The 17827-nt window shown below is 36.9% G+C and overlaps 1 protein-coding gene across 5 annotated transcripts in view; it reads left to right on the top strand.

Moving 5' to 3' along the window:
• Nucleotides 1-17827, top strand: part of SEMA5A (semaphorin 5A) — a 318036-nt gene that overhangs the window by 264422 nt on the left and 35787 nt on the right. The gene's annotated exons all lie outside the window — the stretch shown is intronic.

Genomic DNA, 17827 nt, shown 5'->3' on the forward strand with positions numbered 1-17827 from the left:
CAGGTAGTTTTGTAGGTGTGTAGATGCTGAAGTGCATGGTAGTTGAGCTTATTGTAAAGTTTTAGTAAGGATCAGTAGCACAGCTGTATTGGGAGTGCAAAACAGACACCAGACGCCTGTGTGCTGGGGAGCAGCTTCATCCAGGTTTGTCTGAGTGACTGCCTAAGGTAAAGGATACAGAAAGAAAAGGGAACTGATTAAAAATGTCTAAAAGGATTTTTGAGCTCTGACTTGACTGAATCACTATCAGTCCTGCTGGGATCAGGCTCTTCTTTGGAGAGGTCGCACTCATCTAGATTTCCTGAAGGCCATGTTGTTGTGAAATGGTCATTTAGGTAAAGAATAAATTTACCTGTTTTAGTTAGTAGTTTAACTCGATTCTCATTTCTCATACTTTGAATAATACCAATCATTGCATGAGCCTGGGTTTGTTTCGTTCATCAAGAACAGTAAAGCATGAATGGCTTCTCTGAATTACTGCAAGTAAAATTTGTACCTCAGTCACCATAAGTCCTGCACAGTCCCAGCTATAATTAAAAACATAGCAGAACAGGACTTCTGAATCATATTGGTAGTATTCCAGGCTACACAGACAGATTGAACAACAAAAAAAGAAACAAACAAAAAAAAAAACTCCCACAACACATTAGAAAACATAAAGGTTTATCTTGAAGAGCTTGCTTAATAACACTGCTGTTATTTTCCGATCAGGAACCAGCCAGCAGTAACTGTACTGCCTGTTGCATGGAAGAGCACCTTCCTGACTTTCTGAATTATTATGTCTCCGTTTTCTTACACTTACATTGTGTCTGGGACAGATAGTACTATGTAAGGATTTAAAGTACTGTAATTAATGAAAAAAATATTGCAAATTTTGAGGAAAGAATTCCCAATGCTTTTTTTTTTTTTAATTCAGCTCATCTTTTAAATGGTTTCAAAATTACAAATAAGTCTTAAAAATATGTATTAGTGAGGGAGAAATAAGTGAAAAAATGATAGTGTATGATGAATGCAGTTTTACCTGCATATTAACACATCCTACAAATTCACAATTCACCACTTGCTTATGTCACAGTAAAGTCCTGAACTAAGGAAATCGGAGCTGAATTGTGCCAGGACCTTTATTACTGTTCTCCTCTTCCCACTACCCAAAATTCTTAAATCCATGGACAGTTTATTTTGGTTGGTAAAAACTATTACATACTAGATCTTTACAATGTAGCAAATGAAGTAAATAATTTCACTCATTTCAGAAGAGTAGAAAAATAAAAAAGAAAGAGGAAACCATTTTTTTAGTCACCACTTCCTAAGCCTTTAATGGGATTTGAAATGTTGGAGAACTTTTGCTCCCACCTCTGCTAATCTAAGGGCTGGCTGCCCTGCAGATGAGAGAGTAGCTCTACATGATAAGGGTTAATGCTCAGAACTTAATTTTTGATTTACAATATTCTCTGTGACTTGATGCTGATGAAGATTCGTTTCTGTCACTTTTTTCCCACTCCAACATTGAAGTATCATGCTATGAATGAGAATTCTGTGTTTGATTCTTTCCTGGAAAGGGTATGAAAATGGAAGTTTGAAGCTCTGTGGAAAAAATTACAACACATAAAACAAAAAATTTGAATGTCAGTCTCTACCTCAAACAATTCCTAGACTGTTACAAATGCATCCACATACTCAGAAACAAGTTTTAAACCTTTTCAGTAGTTGTCATTATTTTCCTGAGGCTCCATCTAAAGAGATTTCCATTTTACAGTCGTATTTGCACCCTCTATATCAGATGAGTATAATTACTGTATAATAACAATCAATCAGGCCCTGCCATTCATAGATCTTTGCTGATATCACATGATAACAAAGACAGCTTAGATATAGACCTTCTGGATTTTTGTTTCGCATTTTCTTGTCTTGTAGTTTTGAATTCAAAGATACCAGTGGTAAATAAGTTTCATATATGTTGGTTGATATGGGTAAGGACTTCATCACAATTACATGTAAAAAATATGTTTGATTTATTTGTTTACATTTAAAGAAATTGTGAAGTTGCAAACTCAATCATTCCAATACAGGATCTAGTAACAATGACAGAGTGAAAGTTGCATATGAGTATTTGAAAATATTCTTAACTGTGAAGTATGAGAAATTTGTTGCAGTTAAGTTAGTGAACAGATTGCTTGGACTCCCACCTATTTACTAACACTTATAATCATGTTAGAGGCAAAAAAAATACATCATTTATGTGAAGCCAAGAATTTAATCTTAGCCTGATTACAGTCTTAATGTTCCTTACATTTGTAACAGCTTTATCAAATAGTTTAAATTACATGCTGGTAACATAAATACACAAACTTTTTAGTGTATGCCTTTCTCTGGTGTTGGGCTGGCCTTCCCACTGCCCCTTTAAGTGGGGGTTGATGGTTTCAGTCTGGGGGTGGATTTACAGCAATTGGACTGTATCCTGAGCCCTTGGCCAGAAGTATGACATTGATATTTATGATTTCTTTTTTCTCAATTTAGGATGTGGTTGGGAACTTTTTTGTATTTGTTAAGAGGCTTCAAGGTTTGCTTATTATTTGTTGATTTGCAAGTCCGTATTGCAGCTGAATTTACTGTGTAATGTGTGTTTTACATATGTTGGGTGCTTGCTCTTTGTTCTCTCTGCTCCCGCAAGGCTTGAAAAGAATGGCCTGACTTACCTTGCTCCTGGGGTTGCATTCATTTGATGACCAGTAACTGGCCATCAGAGATGTTTATAGCCCTTGGGCTTCAGGTATTGCTCTCTGCCAGTTCTTTCAAAGCTTCCTCTGTGCTGTGTTTTATTAAGGGGGTCTAATGGGTCATTCTGCTCTCAGTAACTGCATGTTACAAATGCCCATTAGTTACAACTGATATATTGGTGTAGACATTACATCACACAATTATAACAGAGGTGATGAAAAGTTAAAACAAAGCAGGTAATAGAGATCTGGTAATTAGATAATTGCTGTTGCTTGCAAAAACAAATCTTCAGGCAAACCAGCGCAAGCTCAGGCACAGCCCAGCAGGTCCTTCAGCCTGTCTTGTTAGCTTGATACAAAACTGGTGGTCTGGTACAAACAGCATGTATTTACTGAACTACAAAGCTAGGAAGCATGTTAGTGGTTAACTTATGCTTAGGTTTCAGGTGGACCATTCATGCTGGAATGCAAGAGCGGCTCCTCAGACAATTTATGGCACTTCCCATACCCATGAAAAAAACCCCAAAACATTGGATTTTCAAACCCAAATCCCTTAATATGGACATCAGTGTTTCAGAAATTCCATTTCACCTAAGGATTGGGATAGCCGTCTCTGGATTTTATTCAGTAGACTTCACATCCACTGGAATAAATCATGGGCTTGTGATTCTTAGTGCTAGGCTAGAAGCCTTATCCTCTGGGCAAATAAAGATGCATCTGGGTTTTTTGGTCCTGCTAGCAAACAGTGGAAATTCTCATTTAACTGCTGATTAGTAGGAGACTCCCTTGATCAGATGCATCTGCTGTGTATTCATATTTCACTGGCTGTGATGCCAGGCAGGCCCACGTTTGTTTTCACTTTGCCAGAAAGAAGATGATACATTGTACTGGTAAAACTACACAATCTTAACATTACATGTTGCTGCTCTTCTTTGAGCCAGATGCTTCTGTTTATTACTCAATTAAAGTAGATATAAAATACGCAGGTCTCATTCTCATTGCTTTTCTTAAGCTCCTTGCCTAAAATGATTTTTTTAAAAATTAATAATCTTCAGTGTATGAAAGGGGCTCATGGGACCTCATTAAAGGAGTCTCAAGGAAATCTGAAGTTGGCATAATGTGAATCCATGTGACCCTCTAGCAATGAATTGCTTTGTTTGTTAGAAAGGCAAGCAATCTCTGTACCCACTTGTCCTTCCTGCTAGAAGAAAGGATCTCTTCAGAAAAAACACAACTTTAGGGTGTAATAATCACATTTAGTACTATTGTAGCAGAAGATGTTGTTCCTGTATCACAGTTTCCTCCTGTGCTAAGAATTGTTCTCTGAGGCTAAATTCATAGAAGGAATGATGGGCATGTAAAGTATTTGAGGATGCTATTCTCATTGGATTTGAAATACTGAATGATTTAAATTTTCTTAGGGTTTTATGTCACTGAATCCTACAAAAATTAGTTTGCATTTTCTGTAATGTTTTGTGTCTTTGAGAGATGGGAGCAGCCATATGATTACTGATCCTGTGTTCAAGTGCTAGCTAAATGCTCTTTGGAACATTCACACATACAAAATGAAATGGTTTTTTTGCCTCTGAGCAGGATAAGACCCTGACATATTGGACTAATTCTATCTGGAATCTTGGGTTAAAAAAAAAATTACCCTGTTGAATCTGCCACAGGTTCTTTCAAAGGAAAAAGACAGTGAGATTTCCATTTCGTAAAATCAGATACTTTCTTTGTCACCCTGCAAAGTGATCACATTAACTTTTTTTCCTTTGTCATGAGATTTTAAAAAACATTTCCATAATTTAAGAAGTGGTTTGGCTATATCAGCTAGAGTTCAAGGAACAAACAACTTCAAAGTTGTGACTTCTCATAGACTTGTCTAAACATGGAGAGACAGAGAGGCAATCTTAGGTGGCAAACCACTACAAAAATATTATTTTGCTTGTATGAAATGTAAAAGAAAGAAAAAGTCAAAGTAAAAAAGCTCTGTTCCAAAATAGCATCTGTTGAAACAATTTGTTCAAGCAATACTTGATGTTAAGAGTACGAAAGCTGGGTAAGGATGCATGATTTTGTATACCTTAAAAAAATCCTTAATAAACTTACATGTGACATTCCTGCCTCCTGAAATCCTTCTAGGCATCTCTCTCATGCCTCTCTCTTGTACAAAATACCTGGGTTGAATGGCTTAGGTTTCATATACTACTGGGATCCATTAAGACAGAGGGTTCATGTATCATTCAGTGTCTGCAGAGTGATTGCTTTTATAAACCAAGCCTTCACTGAACAGCATGTTCTGTACCTCATCATCACTGGTACTGAAATATTTACTGAAACACCTACTCCTTGATGAGAAGCCAGTGTTTTAAGATGTACTAGAAGCTGTGACCAAAACTTAAGTCCCACATAAACACATTTATTAATTACAGAGCTAAAAGTTAGAAAAGATACCATTTCTTGTGCTCTTTTAAAACTGCAACAGTGTAAGTAGGTGAATTAGCATTTAGGAAGCCACATTCAAGCCTTCCCTTTGAGGATTTGTGAGAATTTTATCTGCATGAAGATTATTGAAAATTCCATTCTGTCATATCATTTCTTCCCTCTCCCTTGGGATCCCAGGGACTGTTTGCAGTCTCTCAGACTCTCATACCCAAATTCCTACCAAATACCTGCATTTTCTTATCAGTGGAATTTATTTAACTATAACTGATTTTATTTTATGTAGAACTTTAGAAATTCTTGTGGGTATGCAAACAGCTCAGTGTCATTACCTTTATTGCTTTTGTTGGTTTTTTTTCTTTTTTTTTTTTTTTTCCATCTAAGGATCTTTTCCTAGGCTTCTTAAGGAAAAATAAGAAACAAAGCAGACTGCCTGTCCTACCTATTTTGGCCCATTTTCTACCTTTACTGGTCATACTGGTGTTGCCTTGTCTTTGAGCATCTAGAAGAAAGACTTCTTCTCCTATGAACTTCTATATTTTGGTGACAAATTCCTGAGTATCAGAGAAGGTTGTCAGAGAGCAGGAAGCTTTACCAGCTTGTCCAGTTGGGGAAAAAAAAACCCACAACACAAAAATCTTTAGCTATAATTTTCTCTTTGCATATGTCCAATTTCAGGCTGCCTTTGCACCCCTGTCATGTCATGCATTGAGGCTTCCTGGATGCCAGGGCTGCTCTGTTGCTCCCCTCCTCATCCTGGCAGGCAAGAGACTATATAATAAGAGGCTCTTGGTTTAGGGTAAAAACAGGGAGAGATCTCTTACTAGGTTGCCCATCATGGGCAAAACAGACTTGACTGGGGAAATTAGTTTATTTTATTTTATTACCACTCAAATCAGAGTAAGGTAATGAGACTTAAAGGCAAATCATTAGAGAACCTTTCCCCCATTTCTCCCTTCTGTCCAGGCTAAACTTCATGGGCATGGAGGCTGAGCTAATTTCATCACATATCATCTCTGCTGCTCCTTCCTCCTTAGGGATAGGGCTCCTTAGTCCTTCCCTGCTTCTGCATGGGGTCCCTCCCACATGAGATTGTTCTTCATTAACTTATTCAGCTTGGGTCCTTCCCACAAGCTGCAGTTCTTCAAGAACTGCTCCACCATGGGTCCCTTCCAGAGAGTGCAGTCCTTCAGGGATAGACTGCTCCAGCAGCATAGTTCTCATCAAACTTACCTTGAAAGTTTTATTTGATAGGACAGAATGTTTATAAATGGCCAGACATTTCAAATTTAAAATCACGGTGTGAATGCAAAATACTTGCACTGAGCAAATTGTCTTTTTTAGGAAAATAATAACACTAACTCTTTTATTTTCCAGCTGTTAATGTCATTGTCCTGAAAACTGCAAAGAGTTGATGGTATACTTACAGAGCTGTCAAAATGAAGCCTGTATTATAAAGTCTACTGTGTAAATTCAGGGCATCCATCCTGACCTTGAGCTAAAATTCTGTCACATGAGTTTCACTTGTGTATTCTAGCCATGGTTACATTGTTACAGGCAGTAAGTCCTCTCCACATTGCTAGGAATATTAGAAATACAGCATCATGTATTGCCCATCCCTCTTTTCCAAACCAATGTGGGTTTGTTTACATATTGCTTTGATAAGCAAGCACAGCATTCCTAACTACCCAATGGCAGTCTGCAGCCTCAGCATCCCGGAGGCATGTGCCACAGTTAAATTTTCCAGTCTTGGCATGTAACTCAACTCTTGTAGCTTTTAGCTATTTATGTCCTTTTTCTGGTATGTTGAAGAGAAAAAAATTTAGTAGATGTATTCACTGACAAACTGGGGTTTTTTTTCTGTCCAGTTTGATCACTGCAGTGTGAATCAATCCTTGCTCATCTCCTTTTTTTCTTCCTCTCATAAATGAGTTTATGTGAATGTTATGTCAAGAAATGGGACAGAGCTGGCATGCAGAAATTTGATTTGCAACAAGACTTGGGAAGAGCATATCTGTGTATAAAGAGAAGCTAAGGATCCCATGTGTACATTAAGTAGCAAAGTCCTTCTTTAAGAGCTCTCATGAGTATTGTGTTAAGAAAATATATATTGTTATATCTCCAGCTTGTTGAAACTCATAAAATGCACCATTTGAACTGCGCTTTGATTTAATTTTGTCAGGAAACCAGACTCTGTTCCTGGTCAGTTTATTTTAATTACCACAGTATTTTCTTTCCTATGATTTTTTTTCAGTCTGTAATCTCCTCCTTTTGTTTTCTTCATTAACTTTCTAGCTTCAATGTCTTTAGCAGTGCCACCTTGCCCCTATACAGTGCTTAGCCTTTCTGCTGAGATGTCAAACAAGGTGTAAAATGAAAGAGCTTTAATCCTAAGGAATTTTCCCAGAGCAGCAGAGCATAGTGTTCAGAAATCCTGAGCTGAAACACACAGGCTATTGTCAATTAAAACCTGATCTGGTTTACACCAGGGTCATGCCACCTACAGAACAGCTCATATTTGAGGAGGTGCAAAGGAAGCCCATGGTTATTTTTGCTGTATCTTCCTCATACTGGAAACAGAGCATAATATGAAGTCAGCATACAAGTAGTGGGGTTTTTTTCTCCCAGAAACATCTGTCTTACCAGGAATCGGCTGAAGATCAAAAAGTGTTTTCTTTGCAGACACAGAGCTTCAAAAATAAAACATAGACAAATTAAAAGCTTTGTAAATAAACTTTATATAAAACCAAGAGCATTTAGATGTCTAAAAATAAAGAGTGTTGTATGAGAGAAATTGATTTATAGGGGGGTTTCTCGATTGACACAAATTAAATTGAAAATGTGAAACAGGAGGTTCAGTTCTGATGTGATTCTGAAAAATGACAGGTACCATTGTTGGATACAAAGGCAGGATGCAGTTTTGCCTAAACAGAGACATATGTTGCTTTTGGGAAACTATATGAGGTGTGAAGTTCTGGATGAAGGTTGTAGTGAAGATATGTCAGAGGCCATGTGAGAAACCCATATGCTTTTAGAAAAATTTGGAAGCTAGGTGAGATAAACCACAGCATTTCCAATGGCAACAGAGCCATACATTTGGGAAATTGAATCCTGTGTTAAATGTACATGATTTGAGAAATTAATAGCCACTCATGAGAAAATGACAGACAATTGTATATTTATAATTGTCTTTGCAGTTTCACTTACTGAGCATGTTAAGCACAAATGTGAAAATTTGTAGGTAATTCGAATTTTTTACATTTATTATCACAACAAGAGGCATAGTTTTCAAATATCTGTTTGTTTCTGCCTTTCAAGCAGCAACTTGTAAAATGTTATACTATTATTTTGATTGTCTTTTTACTTTTTGTGGTATTTTTTTTCCCACATATCCAGGGGCTCTAACACATGAGTTAAACAGATGCTTGCTACAGCAATTTAACTAGCTCAGGTGTCCCCCTTTACTAAAGGTCATGTTTTCCCATAGCAGAGGTGGCAGAAACAAATATGTTGGCTTTTTGGTTGCAGTGCTTCCTTGTCCAAGTGATTACAAGTTATAACTGAAGATGATTTTGTGTTTATCTACTTGACTGTAACAGCAGTGACTGAGGTGTGGGCACACAGTCACATCTGTCAGCTCAGCTGTAACTTCTGCCCTGGGGAAAGGCAGATGTTTGTGCAATGTTAACCTATTAAATTGTGCTTAAGTGCATTTTTTTGGTTCAGTTTGCTTCCACAGGTTTTGGTCAAGGCCTGAAAAAGATGTTTATAGCACAATGGTTTTTTTTTTCACCTACCTTCTATACCCATTTGCCATAGGTGGTGTCCAGTCTCTCAACATTGCTTTAAAAGAATTTGGGGAATGGGAGATGTGTTTGTTTCTCTCCTTTCACTCACTCACAGAGGAGTGGCCTTTGAGCTGTGAAGATATGGATTTTCATATGCACATTAACTTTCCATCTTTGAATTTCCTCTGAGTAGATGATTGGAACTTTCTGGTATTTGGAATTTTTGAAGATGAGATAAAAACTAGAGCTGGATGGATCTGGCAGCTGTATTTTGCAATATTCACTGGGCTTCTAAATCCATACTCAGATCCCTTACTAACTGACTTCATATTCAGAATTGCAGATCACAGCCATTCTGCTACCTCATCAGAAAGCGCAGTGACCAAAATCTCTGAACCTGTGTCTTTGTGTGTCTAAATCAATTTCCAATTGGTTTGAATACTTCCACCATTGAACACATTTCAGCAAGCAGTTCTGTTTTTTACTGCAGCTCCTAGGTTTGGACTGGCAACTCTAAATTGAGGTTCATGGATGCTCATCTGTTCACTTTCTACCATTTCCATCACTTACACATTTGTTATTTAGTAACTGTGCTAACATTTTAAGTGTTATCTCAGGAGTTACATTATTGGATTTTTCCCCTCAGTGAGTGGCCTATTGTTCAAGTTGTCCTTTAAGTAAAAAATGCAGAAAGAATATTACAATAATCAGCTTTTCAGAGCAAAACCAGGCTTCAGCTCTTCCCAAAATTAGTTTTCTCAAATTTTGCTTCCAGTTTTTTTTATGAAACATAATTTGTTAATCTTTATAACTAATGTGGGAAAACCCCCAAAAACAGGTAAATGAGCTGCAATTGAATGCTTGTTGTCTAAATGATTGCATAAGCAGCTAATACTTTCACACTAGTAGGTCAGTTTTGATGTACCAGTGATTAGTAGCTGCATTTTTTCCCTCAGCTTTTGATCCCAAAGTATGATAGTTCACCTGAACCTAAAAGACTGTCTCATTGTAGAAAACAAGATCAGTGATGAACTGTAGGCTGGTAAAAGCATTACTTTTAATATAAGGCTGCACTGATTATATAATGAATGATTGAGGATAAATTAATAAGTATCTAAAAGAGTGATCTCTGAGTGAATATAAAATAATAATGGCTGCTCTAATTTTCTGCATTACTTGGCAACAGGGTTTTCACACAGTTGATTTTTCAGGTTTAAATATTATGGAAGTAAATGTGTCCTCAGTATGTACATTTCAAGAACTACCTTACGGCTGTGCCTAATTTGAAACTGCCTTGTTAAAGAAAGGAGATATTTTGCCACATTGACAAATATTGAAGCTAGCATTGCGTGAATCTAAGCATCAGGTACCTAAGAATCAGACTTTCTCCAGGTCAGAAAGCAGACAAGTAACTCTGGTGGTGCCTGTGGAAACTGATATTCCAGATTTTCTTCCACTTTTGGTGTTTAAAAATGTGTTGTTATGGATCTCCTTTTACAACAAGAACATAGCTCTCTTTTCTTTCTAGAAACCTACATGAAGGAAAACATGAGATGAAGGTAATTTATTAGTGATAACAGATTTGTAGTGATTATGAAGCAGAGCACTCCAAAACTGATGAGCTGATAGCCTTTTATATCTTTTTGATTATTGGATTAGCTCCTAAAATTCTTACTCTCAGTTAATAAATACTTGGATAGCCACAATTACCAGCAGTTTTAAAAATATATTTTTAGTTAATATACTGTTTCATCAATTTAGAAGGTTTTTGTCAGGAATTATATAGGGCCTACATTAAAAATGTTAAGCTTCTCAGTAAGAGTATTTTGAAACAAATTGCAAACAATTGAGTTATTATAGCAAAATAAATCACCCATTTTCCATCTGATTTAATCCTCCTTCTTTTGCATTTGCATTTGTAATGAATGAAGCCACATGCACAGATTGTTAGCATGGCCCATCTGAGCAGTAACTCCTTGAGCTGCAGGAGCTCACTTTTTTCCCACTCACTGATCATACCTTCCAAAATGGAATTTTGAATGACCTCCTTTTCCCTACTTCTGAAGTACTGAGTGATCAGGGAAGCTACATCTCTTTTCCTGGTCTTTTCAAATGGCACATTCCTAATTTGAAAGGTAAAATTGAATTCTCTCTTTTTATAATTAAATTTATAAAGATGTACTTCAAGGCTGCTATTTACATGCTGATTTTAAAAGCTGAAAAGATCAATTTTGATTCATTTACAAGTAACACATCATTTACTTTTAATGATATTCATATTTCACCGTCTACTTGTCATGATGTTGCTCAGATTTTGGTCCTGGCTTTCCTACTGCTGTTGAGGCCTTCGCTGTGTGGCAATATAGAAATCACTTTTGAGTCAGTTTTGGTAAATCCATGCAGTCATTTTTAGGTGGACAATCCCTTCAGCCTTACAGCCTTGATTATTTATGGTCCTGTGTGCACTGTTTTCATCCGATCAGTAATATCTTATACTTCTTTTCTTTGCACCCGTCTAAATAACAACACTCAGGACAAAAATAGTTGAATCTTTAGTCCTCTGACAGGCCCTTCTGGCTTTCTCAAATTTTTTTTGGGTTCAAGTGGTGACATCCTCAGCTTCTCATCTCCTGCTTTTGGTGGTTCTGGCCTCATAGTGGGGCTGCTAGAACAAGAGGCATGTTTATTATATGTCAGATTGTAACACTGAATACAAAACCACAGACAAGGTGGAATTTACAATAAGATTCCCGAACTGGAGAAAATAACCCCTGGACACCAATCTCCTAAGCAGCAACTTACCTGCAAACCAGTAATTTTCAGTAGTAGCAATTTCCTTCAGAAAAGTTTGATGAGTTTGACATAAAATCCAGCTTTCGAATGGGGAGTTACACAAATGGCTGGTAGAAAAAGGAAAGTGATGGCTTTGTTCACTCCAAAAACTGATAGGTTTATGAACAGGTGATGAAAGAAAGAACTTCCCTTGTTGAAGCAAAATTAGTGATATTGAATACAGGAAGGATTTGAGTCCTGAACTGTCCTAATCCCCTGACCTGCCCACAGGGCCTTGAGCTCTGCCAGGGAAAAAGGATCCAAATCCAGCCTTTAATTCCTTTTAAATTGCCCTTTACACCAGTGGGGATTTTTCCAATTGTTTTCTTTAAAATACACAAAATTGAAACAAAAAAGTCCCAATTGTTGTGTGCAGTCAGTATTTGCAGCCCAAACCCATATCTTTTTGGTTCAGAAGAAACTTAATTTCCTCCCTCTATCATGAAAATATTTTTACCATTCTGGACCCTTACTTCCCATTGCTGCAGGATTGCATCTGCAGTGAGCAATAGTCTCTGCAGTCCTGGTTCCATTGGAATCAGTAGAACTCCTCCTATGGATGTCAAGTGAAGCTAAAACGCTGCCTACAAACTAGGATGTCTTAAGTGGGGTTAAAATACGATGGGGATCTCTGAAATTCTTTTAGGGTTTGTTTTCCAAGTATAGCGGTGAAATTTACAGGGCAGAAGATGTTTTGTTTAATGGATTGAAATTAATGGAGTTTGAGTGTTCTTTCATGTCATGCTTTAGGAGTAGTATTGTAGCAGCACAATTACACTCAACTAAGGTGTATCTACTGGTATTTGGTTGAAGAACCTGTTTTTTTAAACTGTGGAATAAATAGAAACATGATCAGGGATTTCTGTTTGTTTTAGTTTGAAAATGCCTCTTTAAATACACAATACTTTACATTTCTGTAGTAAAAAATAACCATTTATTTTTAAAGTTCAGTTAGTGATTTTTGTGTGTTTTTTAACCATAGGAAGATAAATTTTATCTGTCTTTTGGTTCTTGGGGAGAGAGAGGGTGTATTGGTTTTTCAGGGAGCTTACATTTTGACATGTAAACGAGGCCCCCTCTACATGGGCGCTATGTTTTCTCTTGAGTTTTATAGCCCTGTTGCATTTGGTTTAGCCTTTATTTTGCTCGCATGTGAGAGCTATACTTTCTTTTAACTATGTATTGCTGTGGCAAATTCAGGGACTGAGACATGGCTGAGAGACTGAGGTTCTCATATCTTGCAGCCCTGTCTTGTCTCAGATGACAGACGTTCTACACCATTTGATTTATGGATCAGCAACACTCTTTTCTACTGGTGTCTTAATACCTGAAGAATTGTTTTGGGCTAGCAAATTTGAGTTTTAGCATGATGGAATGAAAAGCAAAAATTTCTAAGTATTTTTAACCAATTTATTGTTTGGTGATTCAAAAAATATTTCAAAACTAATACAATATATTGAAAGAAAACCATAAAAGATAACTCTTGGACTGAAAATATTTAAATGCACTGTCAGTGTTGATTTAGCTGCTTTGTCTGTCACACTAACAGGTGAGAAAGAAAAACATGAGAGAGAAAGACATGAGTGCTTCAGAAGTGCTTTCCACACAGACATACTATATGCATCAAAGAAATAAGAGCTTGTTAGGAGAAATCCCTCCATGATATGAACATATAAATGGGAATAGAACTCTCTATCAGGATTCTGGTTGTAATGAAAAAAAATGTACTTCAAATGTAGATAATATTTTGGTCTAGTTTTTTAAGGAGATATCAGAGTATCATGCTTTTTGGTTGATTAAAATCAAACTTAAACTAGGAGTAAAAGTCTCAGAGATTCTCAAAGTTTTTATGAATTTGACTGAAGTAGCTATGCAGAGGCAAAAAAAAAAAAAAAAAAAAATTAGTCAGTTCCCTGTCCTCCAGGAGAAAACAGTGAGTTTTGTTGTTTTGTTCAGTGTTATTTAACAATAGTCTCCTCTAGTTTGAAATTACATTTTGCTTGTCCTTTTCTAAAATAATATAATCAAATAATTCTAAATAAATCTTGGTAGAAAACATGATATTAATATTCTTTTTCCATTTTGCAAAAATACTGGGGAAGACTATTTAAGGACAGAAGCAAGGTAGCTGCTTAATAGCATAATCATTATCTATAATTCCAAATATATTATGATTTCAAATAATCATTTTAATTTATGATGTCTTTTCTCATATTACCACCAGTATTCTTCATTATAGTTTTTTATTTAAATTTACCCTTTTCACAGACATGTATTTTGTGTGGTATGTATTTATTTGCGTATTTTGTGTAAAATTTCCAGTGATCTCCAAAAACCTGCAATGTTGAGTTGCGCCCTAAAATTTAGTCTTACAAATTTTACTGCATCTTTACTAGGTATAGCCAGGCCTAAATTCACCTGTCTCCACTGGCTAAAACCAGTCTAAACTAAAAGCCACAATATGGTGAATTAGACCACAAGTTTTAGAACAACTTGCAGAGAGAACTTTGGGAATGTGGTTAAGCTTCAACTATTGCAATGCTATTTTTGGAGTCTGTAAATGGTCTCAAGTAATTATTGCTCTGAGTCCACAAGCATACCCTAAGGACTAACGTGCATAATCCATCACTTGAGCCCCTGAAGTATTTCTCTGAGTACCTAGAGAATCCCCCAGGAGAGCTTGACCCCATCTCTCCCTTCAGTCCATGTGGAATGTCAGAGGTGGAGTTTAGCAGCTGCTGTCTCAGTTCCTCTCAGCAGCACTATTGAAGCAGAGTGCCTCACTGCTTTTCTAGCTCTGTCTTACCGCTGAGATGAGACTTCAGTGTTTCATCTGAGATTTTTATTCAACTTTTTTTTTTTTAATTCAACTTTTATTCAACATGTGGTTACTTGATTAATGTGCCTATGATTCTAGCTGGTAAAATTTCTTCGGAGAGGGCCATATTCTTGAAATCCCTCTTGGGTAAATCGTTCAACATTGGACAAGGTGGTAAGAGGAGGATAAACCAAGCAGAGATGTTAGTTTCCATATTCCCTCTCTCTTCCCTCTCAAATCTTTCCTGTTAGACTGTTTTCATGCTAGCAGCACTTAATATATCTATGTGTAATCTGAACTATGGCTTTTCACTCCCCCTTTTCCTCACTTCCAAATCTGAGGCAATTCAGAGCAAATTCATTGTTCTGTTCTTACCAGAGTTTTCAGCATCAGATCACTTTGATGGTCTCAAGGAGCACTGTGTGGTTTTTGATTCCTCCGTGGCAGCCGTGGCAGTCAGCAGAGCAGTGCAGCATTCGCTGTTTGTGAGGGAAGCCAGGGGGTTCTGCCAGGTCACTATTAGTGCCAGAACTCCAAGGAGTCATCCATTCTGGCAATAGTCCTCTGAATTTTCTCTTGGAGAGATTATTTACTGCTGTAAATATTCTCCAGGTAAAGTACATGTACTTTTGTTTCCCCAGCTTTCTGAGCCTTCCGTGGTTATTATCCAGTGGTTGAATAGATAAGCATGACAGCACTCAAACTTTGATATAAGCTACACAGCAAGCAAGAAGAAAGGAAAAACTAACAAATGGTCTTCACAGACACTCTTCCGGAGCATCTTTCTTTCTATGCTGGTAATAGCATAGGAGAATGCTCTCTGTCAGGGTGTATGAAGGGACTACACATCCTGAAGCATGCTGAACACTAGCAGTCTGTCTTTCTAGGAGCAGGGGAACTGACGTGTTCATCTCAGAAGTGTGTTAGCGAAGCAACATTCAATACATTGCCACTAAATTAACTTCTTCCTCTACTAGCTATATTTATTTGACGAAGGGTTCATTACATACCTCACATATTCTGCTTTACATGACCCTCACCTTTCTATGCCATGTTTAATAAAGAAAGCCCTCATATTTCTAGCAGCTTTTGTTTTTGACTGAAAAATATCAGTACAAAAATCAATAGCAAATGAAGAACTGAAACTTCTAGACTATTTTGACTATATTGAAATAAACAGTGTAGTAGTTACTATACTGGTTGATTTTTTTCCTGCTTACTTGCTAATAAAAAAGGGTTTGGGATTCAAGATGTTTGAAAGTAATGCAGCACATCTCCTCTTCCAAGATATTTACCTTTGCAACAGAAAATAATTTGATTCAGAAAACTGAAATATGTGAAAAATGTTAAATGGATTAAAAGCTGGTTCATTGACCAGTTGAAAAATGTGGTGTCAATGGGCAGATATAAATTACTGTGTCTAGTTGAGTCTGCCTGAAATCAGTTTTTGGGTCAATAGCACTTAACATTTTTATCAACAGTCTAGACAGTGATAGAAGACATTTTCAGTAAAGCTTGAGCAGGACAGAGATTGGTGAGGTAGTAAATAATATGTTAGATAATTGCAGAAGCTAATAAAGCATATTTTAATATTGCCAAATACTACCAGCCTCCTGTGTGGGATAAAAATCTATTGGTAGTTGTTAAGCTGTGATTTAGAAAAGGACAGGTTATCAGAGGTAATTGGGTCTAAGCAGACCCAAAGCTTTGTACAATCTTGTGGAAGGAAAAAGCACTAATGCAATAATGTGCATATTAAAGTCAGACTGTCAGTCAAATGGGGTGATGATTGCTTTTGCATGCTGTATGGATAAGATTGCTTCTAGAATGCCAAGTCCAATTTTGGTGTCCACTCTTAAGGAAAATGAGGAAATAGGATGAATAGAAGACATGGGGGTGCACAGGACCTGGAGATCAGGTTTTAAATCCTGTGTAGGTTTAACAAGTGGAGCTTAGTTTATCATTATGTATGGGTATTTGGGCATGAAATTTTTTTAGTAGGTTTAGGACAAGAAACACTCTCAGCATCATTGACAGCAAAATTCAGTGACTGGAAAATTAAATTAAGGGGAAAATACAGCCTCATATTACCTTGCAATTTGTTAGCTTTCCGGATTACTAAATAGCAGAACAGCTGATCAGGGGAGGTGATAGACTCATAACTGCTAGACATCTTAAAAAAATAGACAAAAAAGGAGAAGGAAAGGCAGATTTAATGATTTCTTTATTTACAGTTCATGTGCTGCAAGGAGGACAGTCATACATGTTCTGTCCTAAGTCTAAAACATACCTGATTTAAAGAGTTGACTCCTGAGGAGGCATGGAGAAATTACTTCCCCTGATGTACCTGGGAGCAGATAATTTGCTTCCTCTTTGCTGTTTTCTGAATCAGAAACCAGACCAGACCCTTTTGGATCCCAGAAAGGTTGATCATCTTCCCTAAATGGTGCCTGAGTATCACTTGTGGTCATCATAGAAGTGATCAAAAGGTTTTAAGGTAGAAAGGGAGTTTGCACAGCCCTCAGGAGGGAACAAGAGTCGTCCAACTGAAGCCTTTGGTCTAAGAGTATATAAAGTATATATTTGTATATAAAGTAACAAAAAACTATGAAAGCACAAGGTTGTCACAAATCCCTGTGGCCTCAGAACTTGAGAATCCTGAACATAATGGTGGATTCTGTGGTGTATTGCTGTTTTAGTGGGACAGGGATTTCTGGGGATTTTTTTTTTTCCAGCTATAACAGATGGAAAAATTAGAAAGGCTTTCAGACAATAAGCTTCTTTTAGATTTGGAATAGCAACACAGGTTTTAAATTAAAATGTGGGTTGAAAGTGATTGGTCTAAACCTAATTTGGTATGTTCCTAAGTTAGACTATCTGTGAGAAGAGGTAGTGGACTGAGGGAAGTATGAGATAAAAAGGACATTATCACCATGGCAAAGAGAGGAGTAGGTAATCTATTGCTTGTTGGAATATGGTAATATCAACTGGGATAGAGATTATGGAAGAAGGAGGTTGCACTACATGATAAACCCATCATTTCTATTGTTTCCTTATTTTTTAGTATTTAGCAGGCTCCTTTTCAGAAGGAGCTCAGTTTCTCTCTCTCTAACAGGTAAGCAATAGAGAGAAAAGTAAAAGTGTTCACACTGATGCCTAATTTCTTTCATCTTTAATAATTTGTCAGTGTGAATTTACTCTGATATTCAGTGTTTGTTTAATTCCATTCATAT

Source organism: Motacilla alba, chromosome 2, assembly GCF_015832195.1.
Source record: "Motacilla alba alba isolate MOTALB_02 chromosome 2, Motacilla_alba_V1.0_pri, whole genome shotgun sequence".
In the NCBI taxonomy this organism is placed as follows: Eukaryota; Metazoa; Chordata; class Aves; order Passeriformes; family Motacillidae; genus Motacilla; species Motacilla alba.